Source organism: Phascolarctos cinereus, unplaced genomic scaffold, assembly GCF_003287225.1.
Source record: "Phascolarctos cinereus isolate Bilbo 61053 unplaced genomic scaffold, phaCin_HiC Scaffold_726;HRSCAF=1367, whole genome shotgun sequence".
Taxonomy (NCBI): Eukaryota; Metazoa; Chordata; class Mammalia; order Diprotodontia; family Phascolarctidae; genus Phascolarctos; species Phascolarctos cinereus.
This window is the reverse complement of record NW_027556098.1, coordinates 234,404,707-234,414,316: the sequence shown is the minus strand read 5'-3', so window position 1 is coordinate 234,414,316 and position 9,610 is coordinate 234,404,707. Positions and strand designations below refer to the sequence as shown.

At 36.5% G+C, this 9,610-nt stretch overlaps 1 long non-coding RNA gene across 1 annotated transcript in view; it reads left to right on the top strand.

The window, feature by feature from the left end:
• Positions 1-405: 405 nt before the first annotated feature.
• LOC110220771 (uncharacterized) overlaps positions 406-9,610 on the top strand; it is a 23,938-nt gene continuing 14,733 nt past the window's right edge. Inside the window, exon 1 of the long non-coding RNA XR_002327960.2 lies at positions 406-505. This is a non-coding gene — a long non-coding RNA (uncharacterized LOC110220771). The remainder of the gene's footprint in view (positions 506-9,610) is intronic.

Here is a 9,610-nt window from a genome sequence, read left to right as displayed (position 1 = left end):
ATGACCCCATGATGATGGCTTTCAAGGGGAAATGTTTCCAGGAAAGAAAAGTATGTATGTATGTATGTATGTATGTATGTATGTATGTATGTATGTATGTATGTATGTATGTATGTATACACATACATACACACAAGTACACATACATATATGTATACATATGCATATACATATGCATATGTATATATACATCTATATGTATATATTTTTAAGTGAAATCAATTTAAAGTGAATTTGAATACTGAAACATGTTTTAGGCAAAAAGCTGGAAAGTCCCACAGTTTCGTTCTGGTGTAGCATACAAGCTGCAGTCCTCGGCAAAGCAAACTTCCTCTGTTTAAAAGTGAAACTCAAAACAAAACCTGTCCCACACTGGCTAGTCCTTCCCACATTTGGAAAGGAAATGCCACCTCCCCAAAGGAAAAGAACTTGTGGGTATTAAGATATTTCGGAAGCTCACTCTTCAGGACACTAAATATCAACACTACATATCCTTTTGAAAAAGGTACACCAGCTTACTACTAACAGTAATTGAGTCGGGGGCAGGGAAGGCAGGCAAGTAGAGAGGTACAGATGCTCTCCATTAACCTAGTAATTCTTCCCTTTCCTTCACTTTCTGTGTGGGGCACATTTGCATTTTGAGGAGTAGGAGGAAAATTCAAAACAGGTTCTTTCAGTCGAGGTTTAAATATTCGTATAAATTAAGAAGCTTCACAGAGAGGGGAAGATGAATGGCAGGGGAATTGGGAATTACTCCTCTGGGGTAACATTAGTGCATCTCACAACTGGTTGGTTGTGCCTGTTTCTCTAGGTCAAGGTCAGATGAAAGAGTTTTTCAAGGCAGGAGAAAATGGGGCTATTTAAAGTGGAAAATCTGATCTGAATATTGTTAACTCTCCTGTGCAGTATTAAGTCACAGTGTTAATGTTTGGTTTTACACGGAAACTAAGCATAATTTACTAGCAAAATACTCATTTAAAAACCCCAGAAAATGCCTATGGTTTGGTACTCATTTGTTTTTACTGAAAAGCCTTTCAGATTCCCTTCTTCAGTAAGTCATTGCAGATGCAAAAATGGGGAAGGAGGATTTTTTTTTCCTCTCTCAATATGAAAAATCATTAATATGTTCAAGGTTTAACTTTCTTTTTATGAGTGTTTCTGTGTGGACCATATGGCATCAGCTAGATTGGAAGATTTTCACTTGCTTTATGAAAATTTGGGTGAGAATTTCTTTCATAAGCTCTTCTTTTGCAGCAGGTTACTTTGAAGCAGGTATGACACTCTTACAGAACACGAAGGCTGGCATTTAACAATCAGTGACAAAGACCAGGAATCTGGAAAAAAAAAAAGGAGAACAATCATTTGCTAACTTAATTAAGACCCTGTACCTAGATTATTAGTATCATCATATGAAAATATTGACCAAAGCTATAAAATACAAGCCAGAGATTCAACCATATTTGTAGAAATCAAAACACATTATCATTATCAATTCATGATAGCACATTAAGAACAGCAGTGATTATAGAAGAGATTCATTCTATTAAAGTTATGATTAGACAGAAGTGTAAACATGTCCCATTTGGTGTGCTCAGTCTTCTTCCCTAGGATACAAGCCTCAATTCAATCTTCAGCACGGGCATACTAATTATGATGGAATCAGAGTCACAATCAGTTAGTACTCCAAAACTAAGTATCATAGTGACTTCTTTACATTTCTTATTTAATCATTTTTGAGATTTGATGATTTTGAATGTCTTTTGGCCCAACTAGTTTGTCATTCATTTAAAAGGGGTGATTCTCTGCACCTACCCAAATTAGCCCATTTTAAAAATCTTTTTTATGAACCTATTTATTCTGTTTTGTTTTGCTACCTTTTAGTGGAAAATGCTTTTGAGTACTTTCATTGGGAACATCATGTATGACAGAGAGACAGGAATATGTGAAAGGTGAGGATAGTTAGGCACTTTTCTCTTTTTCAATTTATTTATTTTTAGTTTTCAACGTTCACTTTTTTAAGATTTTGGTTCTAAATTTACCCCCTCGCTTCCCCAGATGGCATGCAATCTGATATAGGTTATACATGTACAATCATATTAAGCATATTTCCACATTAGTCAGGTTGTGAAAGAAGAATCAGAACAAAAGGAAAAAATCATGAGAAAGAAAAAAAAAGAGAGAGAAAATAGTATGTTTCGATCTGTGTTCAGACTCCATAGTTCTTTCTTTGGATGTGGATCACATTTTCCATCGTGATTCTTTTGGTATTGCAGTTAGTTACTTTTCAACTTGGATTCTCCTAAAACAAGACACCTTGGGAATTTTAAAAATCCTTTTTTTTTCATTTTTAAGAGCAAATACTTTTCAGTCCCAGTAATTTCACGTTCTTTTTTTAATCTAAAGATTAGATGTGTATACATACATGTGCATATATTAATATATAATATAACAGACATGTATATAGTGTGTACATATATGCATGTCTGTACATGCATGTATGTGTATGTGTATAAACACATATGTATGTGTGTGTACACACAGACACATAACACACACATAATTTTTACAATAGATACTGAAGATCAAAACAGAAGTGGTAAGATGACAGACTAAGAATCTTAGAACTGGAAGAGAATCTAGAGATCAAGTCTAACTCTCCCTTTTTTATAGAAGACAAAACTGAGCAGAGATAAAATGAGCTGCTTAATGGCCTGAAAAGTAGAAGAAGAGCAAAGATTCAAATCCAGCTCCTCAGATTTCTGATACATGGATTTTTCCATTGTAACCACAAATATCTAGCCTAAGCCCTCCAAATTGGAGTCATTTATAATTTTTTAAAGAGAAAAAATAAAACAATATTGATATGGTGCTTGGGTGCTTATGCTTGGGTGCTTGTACTTGGACCCCAATTTCTCCCTAGCCTCAGAAACACTGTCCCTGATAGTTTCTCCCCAGCCCAAGGACCCTGTACTTAGCAATTACTCATGAGTGGGCCCCAGCAAGATCCTGATCTCTCTCCAAACAGCACCTGAAGGATTTATTAGCTTGAACTGGCTTTGCACTAGGTCATAAAGACATTTTTACCCACTGGACTATCTCCTACTACACTACATCGTTATCTACATCCTGGGCTCCTCATTAACTGTATTCTAGACTTAAGACATATGTATACTCCTTACATCTATCTTGTCAAACAAGACATTGATTGGTGGCAGACTGGACAACTCTCAGTTACCCTGAACTCTAGTTAACCTAGTGATGTAGCAGGCCTAAAACCACACCTCCATGTGGCCCCTTTTGTGGGCTTTTCCCAGTGAACTCTGGGTAAAACACCTGCTCAGTATATACAAGAAGTGCATGTTCCTTAAAGAACTGACCACTCCTTAACCACTCCCTAATCCCATGCTGAATCCTCTAGTTAGCATATTTGGCACATGTTTTATTGTATTTTATCCTATATAAACTTTAACTGTACCTGTCTAAGGTTGCAGGAATCCTTAAGAATCCTTGCCTGCTGAAAAGCGTAACAATAAACTTTGCCACCTTGACTAAAGAATGCTTGAGTCAGTGAATTCATTCCAGATGACCCATCATGTACTTCAGTCTTTGAGGGGTCACAACCTCTCAATCTCTCATCCTGCAACAATATCATAATGCATGAAACAAAATTAAACAAATAAGTTTTCTCTGTATTCCTTCCCAAATTTGTCTATGTGTATATAAAGTTGTGTTGCTTCATACTTTGTTTTCTTCCTTCCCCATCTTCCCTTCCCCCACTCCCCACCTTTTTTTAAAAAATAATCGTATTCAATGGATAAATTCTTCTGGTTTCACTTGTCTAATTTTTATCACTTTATATGTCTTTACATATTTTCTTATGTTAGTATTGTTGAACATAAAAATTATTTCCAGTTTTTTGCACATTTATTTTATAAATAGAGGAACTATAAATATTTTATATAGAGAGATCCTTTTTATTTCTTTTCATAATGTCTTTAAGATAAAGTCCTAGCAATAGACTCACTAAATCAAAAAGTAAGGTTAGTTTTGACTCATTGTATATTACCACATTACTCTTAAAATTTTGCATCATTCTATGTCCTCTCAACAACATAGCAGAGTGCTGAAATTTAATATTTAGTGGATATAGACTATTATCTTAATGTTTTCTTGAAACTATATTTCTCTGAATTTTAGAGAACTTGAACATTTTTTCATATGGTCAATTGATCATTTGTTTCCTAAAAAAAAAACTATGTGTTATGGCCACATTTCCATTATGGATATGTATATTACTTCTTTTAAATTCTAGATAAGAGAATTTTGTTTGTGTGACCCCAGTCTCAAAGTCCATTGGAACACTCTCTTTGTTGGTGGAAATCAACGTTGCTTGCCTACACAAGGCATGGGGCAGAGTGCTTGAGAGAGGAGAGAGAAGAGCTCTTCAGCTCATTTCAAGCTCATGCCAGATTCTTCCCAGAGTCTTCCTCCAGCCACCAGAATTGGAGTTGGCATCTTCCGTCTTCTCTCTCAAAGCTGAAAGCCAGAAGTGCCAGAAGCTAATCAAAGCTTGAAGGGAACTGAAGAGCTCTCCAGTCTTTCACAAACTCCACCCCTCTCCTCACACAGGCAAGGCACATCGACTTCTACCAACAGGAAACAGCTCAATACCAGTAGACTTTGGGACTGGGGTTATACCAAATATGGTTTTCCTTTTTCTTTTAAATACTATTTTCCTCCTGCAAAATCCTTTTATTCTGATGTAATCAAATCTAGTAATTTTGTTTCCACTTATTTCTTCCATTTTTGTTTGCTAAAAATGTTATTCCACTCAAATATATGACTAAGAGAAATCTATTTTTCCTTCTTCCAGTTTTTGCTATTTTGCATATTTTTAGATTTTCAACCCGGTCACAATTTATTGTAACATATGGTGTGAAGTAAGGATTTAAAACCATTTTTCTTTTTGCCTATCCAATTCTTTCAAAAGTATCTACTTAATAATGATCATATTCTCCAGCATTAAAAAAAAATTAAAAAACCCCAACACTTTAAACAAAACTTAAGTGTTTAAGTGTTAAAAACACTTTTAGGTATGGGTCTGTTGTTGTACAGTTGTTTTTTGGTCACATCCAAACTCTTTGTGACCCCTTTTGGGGTTTTTTTGGCATAGATACTGGAGTGGTCTACCATTTCCTTCTCTAGCTCATTTTACAATTGAGGCAACTGAGGCAAACAAGGTTAAGTGACTTGTCCAGGGTCACACTGCTGGTAAGGGTCTGAGGCCACATTTGAACTCAGAGAGATGTCTTCTTGTCTCTGGGCCTGGAATTCTACCCAATGTACCCCCTAGATACCTAGATATAGGTTTTGTTGTTGTTCTTTAGTAATGTTTTAGTCATGTCTGACTCTTTGTGACCCCTTTTGGAGTTTTCTTGGCAAAGATATTGGAATTGTTTGCCATTTCCTTCTCCAGCTCATTTCGCACTTGAATAAATGACGCAAACAGGGTTAAGTGACTTACCCAAGGTCACACAGCTAGTAAGTTGTGTAAGGCCAGATTTGAACTTAGATTTTCCTGACTCTAGGCCTGGAGCTCTATCTACTATACCACCTAGAGGCCCAGTTATGGGCTTCTTACCAAAAACTAAATCCTAATATACATTATGTTTGCTTTTTGGGTTATCTGATGTGTTCCATTGAGTTCTTCATTATTATTATGATTTTTACATTTGAAATATGGGAGAACAAATGCCCTGAATGAATGTATGAAGGATCTAGGGCCTCATCAAGTTGTTTATGACATATTGCTTGAGAAAAATGCAGGCTAAGTTATCCAGGGTCAAACAGTAAGTGTCAAAGTCAGGATTTGAACCTAGGCCTTCATGTGAAGTCTAGCACTTTATCTACTATCACACTACCTCTACGACATGAGTGAATAAGAGAATGAATAGTGTATTTCACCACATAATCATCGCAGATTTTATGCCAATTTTTTTTTTTTGCAAAAAAGTGAGGTGCAACCAGTGTGAAGCTTTTTTTAAACTTTTGCTGGTATTACTTAAAAATCATTTATTACTAAACTATTGCTGGCAGACAAACTGTATAGTTTAGCTAGCATGGGAAGATGCAAGTCTTACCATGTCATATGACTTACTCATGGCAGCTTCTCTTGCCCCCCTGCTCCCCTTGCACCTATGACTACTCATTGGGTTGAGTGACAATACGGTTAGTACTGCAGTATTCTAAACAAACCATGCAAATTGGCTTTCAGAAATATACTGACAATGCACTTGCACTGAGAATTCTAGGCAATGAGCAAGAGATAAATATGTATCCATATGCCACTGGTGAATACATTGCTGCTCTGTTTACCTTTTAAGTGGCATGAAGAACAGAATTATACCATGTGATGATTATGTAATGAAGGGTTATAAACCAATTTTTGGACTGAAAAAAAAACATGGTGTGACAATTATGTGGTAGCAACAATTATGCGGTGAAATACAATAGTCCCCCCAAAAAAAGTTCACCTGTAAAATGCTTGTTAAACCTTGAAGCACTATATAATGTCATCTATCATTATTATTATTATTACTATTATTATTATTGCTACATAAGCTACAGAGTTAGCTTAGTGAGGTCAAAAGGCTACTTTTAGGAGTCAGGAGACATGGATTCATATGCTACTTCTCTTCTTGTATGACTTTGGATAAGTCATTTTAGTTCTGTTGGCCTTATTTGCCTTATCCATAAAATGAGATTTGGACTAAATGGTTCCTAAGGTCCCTCTTTGTTCTAAATCTCTATTCAAGATAAAAATAAAAACCCAATGCTTCAAAACATCAAACTTTCTATATTTTAACCCATTTTAAATCATCATAACCATCTTTCCTCATCATTATATCACAACTACTGACTATCCTCCCTGATAATATCAGATAGTTTGAGTTTCACTGAGAAGGTTCACAGCTGGGAACTGGACAACTTCCATTAAAATACCTGGACATTTGAGCCTATCTGGGGGAACATGTAGCATGCCTATGTGCCCTGGAATGGCCTGGGTCACTTTAATTTCATTATGTTTCATGGATTTTATGAGTTAATTGAAAACGTGGTCTAACAGTGTTTCCTATACATCTGGATCCATACATGGGTAATGATGTTTGTGCCTCTAATACAGTTCAACCCAATTCTCAACAAATATGTTGCTAAGAATTAACTTACAAAAGATACTATTTCAGGGTGAAGGGAAAATACATGCCTTAAGAGAAAATTCCACTGATATTTCTCTTTGACCAATTGGACTTAAGCTTTGGTCTTAGCCTCTGATCTCTTGGTTCATAGATAAACCTGCTTATTGAAGGCTTATCCCAGATTAATTTTACAGAGAACATATAATTGAACTACTCAACTTTTAAACTATTCTTTGCTGTCTGCTTAATTCAAGAGATTCAGTGCTGATTCATGCATAGCTGAGCATTATTAAACTTGCACAAACATATAATTTTAACCTCCCAGCACAGGGAAAGAAACAAATAGGTGAAGATCAGCAAACCCTCTAAGAAGGCTGAAAATGACTAATCAAACAGATGTAAACCCTAAAATGAGCAGACGTAAAAATGTAAAATATAACCAACTGGGATAGCCAGAAATTTGAGAAGGTAAGAATAGGGGTGCCTGTCAGGGTTATCTAAAAATGCTGTTTAAAATAGTTTCACTTACTACTAAAAACAAAGAGAGTGGCAATAATCTTTTTTTAAAATGACCTATAAAAACTTTTCACTCCTTTGGGGTTTCCCTAGGGACCTCCCAAAATATCCACATTCTAGCTTTGAGCTATAATAAGAAGAATGAGGAGAAGACTTTAAACCAGATGTCTCCCTTCATTTCTTTGTTCCAGCCCTCTATAAACTTTCACAGCTGACTCTAGTCATCTTTTCTTTTTCAAAGTGGTCATGGGCCTCCTGTAACCCTGTTCTGCCCATACCTCCTTAAAATGCCCAGTCTCTGAGACTACTACATTCTTTTCCTCTGTGACAAATGAAAAGTTTGAGAGACATAGTTCCTGGGTAATTAAAAATAATTTTATTAATTATGGCTACTGAATAATTAATAAAAAGGTCATTTGGCCATCTTTCCTAAATTAAAGATACCTCATGGAACCCACTCGATGTTTGTATGCCTTTGGAAGAATGGAGGTCCTTGACAGGTGGCAATCAACTCCGATTGATTAACAATTAATGAGAAAATGAATATTATAATGAGAGGTAGGCTTATGTGACTGATTATTCAGTTTTGGTCAAAGAGACTTATCTATAACCGTACCACCCCATCAAGGGTAATCTAGATAAAAGGAGGAATCCACTTCTACCCAGACCTGTACGACTAAAAGACAATGGGCTGGAATCTGTTAATTCACCTAAACTAGAATTTCTTTACCTTTTGATCAAATCTAAGTTTTCCACCTCATCATCAGCCCTGCACGTCAAAGGCTGCATTGAAGAACACATAGGCGTTGGTTTCTGAATAAGGAAATGGAAAAGGGGAAAGACCTTAGTCCTCATTCAATTAATTGTTATTAATATAAGAGAGAAATAATTTCTCTCACCTCCCACCCAGGTATGTTATGCCACTTTTCAGGAATAAAGTCCACTACACATTTGCTCACACTCGTGTGCCCTATGGCCCTTCCCTACTGTCTGACTATTTGCATCCTAGTCATCCATCAAGTTGGAGTGAAAACCTGAAGGAGACCCTTTCTGGTCCAGTAGAATATTTGCTCCTTGAGGGCAGGCACTGTTTTGTTTGCATATCCTCTAAACCTAGCCTGTAGCAACTTTCTCACTGGGCTACAGAGCCTACCTAGGACCTAGGGTTTCCCAATCACCTGAAGAATCAAGACCAGCTTGATCTTTCACTCCAAACATGCATTGATGAGGCGGGAGAAAAGATGGCAGCAACTCCATTTATTTTTAACAAAGCACTCATTTATATAGCAAAATAACAAGAACTCTGTCTCATGTTACAATGATGTATAACCCATGCTGTGCTTGAGGACAGTGCATGCACAATCCATGCACTTACCTACCACCAATCACAAATACATTGTTAATGACTAATGAGTAACTAGGGAAGTTAGAGATGCACAGAATGGAGCACCAAACCAGGCAATCTTTGCTCATGGACCAACACCCAAGAGGGGCCTCAGCCCTTCAGTGAGATCTCATGAACCATCTGTGACCCTCTACATCCTTACAGATCCCTAACATTAGCCCAGTGCCTGGCACTTAGTAGGTTCTTGATGAATGCTTGTGGAATTGAAATGGGTCATACTAATCCCAATGACCTTAGCCTCCTCTAAAATTCTACAGCAACCCTTCTCTCACAACAAGAAGATGGTACATTTCTTTGGCATTTTCCCACTCCTGAAATGGGTTCAGGGGGAAGGGGTGTGTACCAAGACTGATTTTTCCATTTAAAAGCACGTAGCTCATAATACTACAGATGAATAGATTTTTCCAAAGGAGGGAAAAATAAACTATAGAATGAGCCACCAACAATCAGAAAAATGAATGTAAATCCTTTCACTAGGTACTGAGACTAAGTA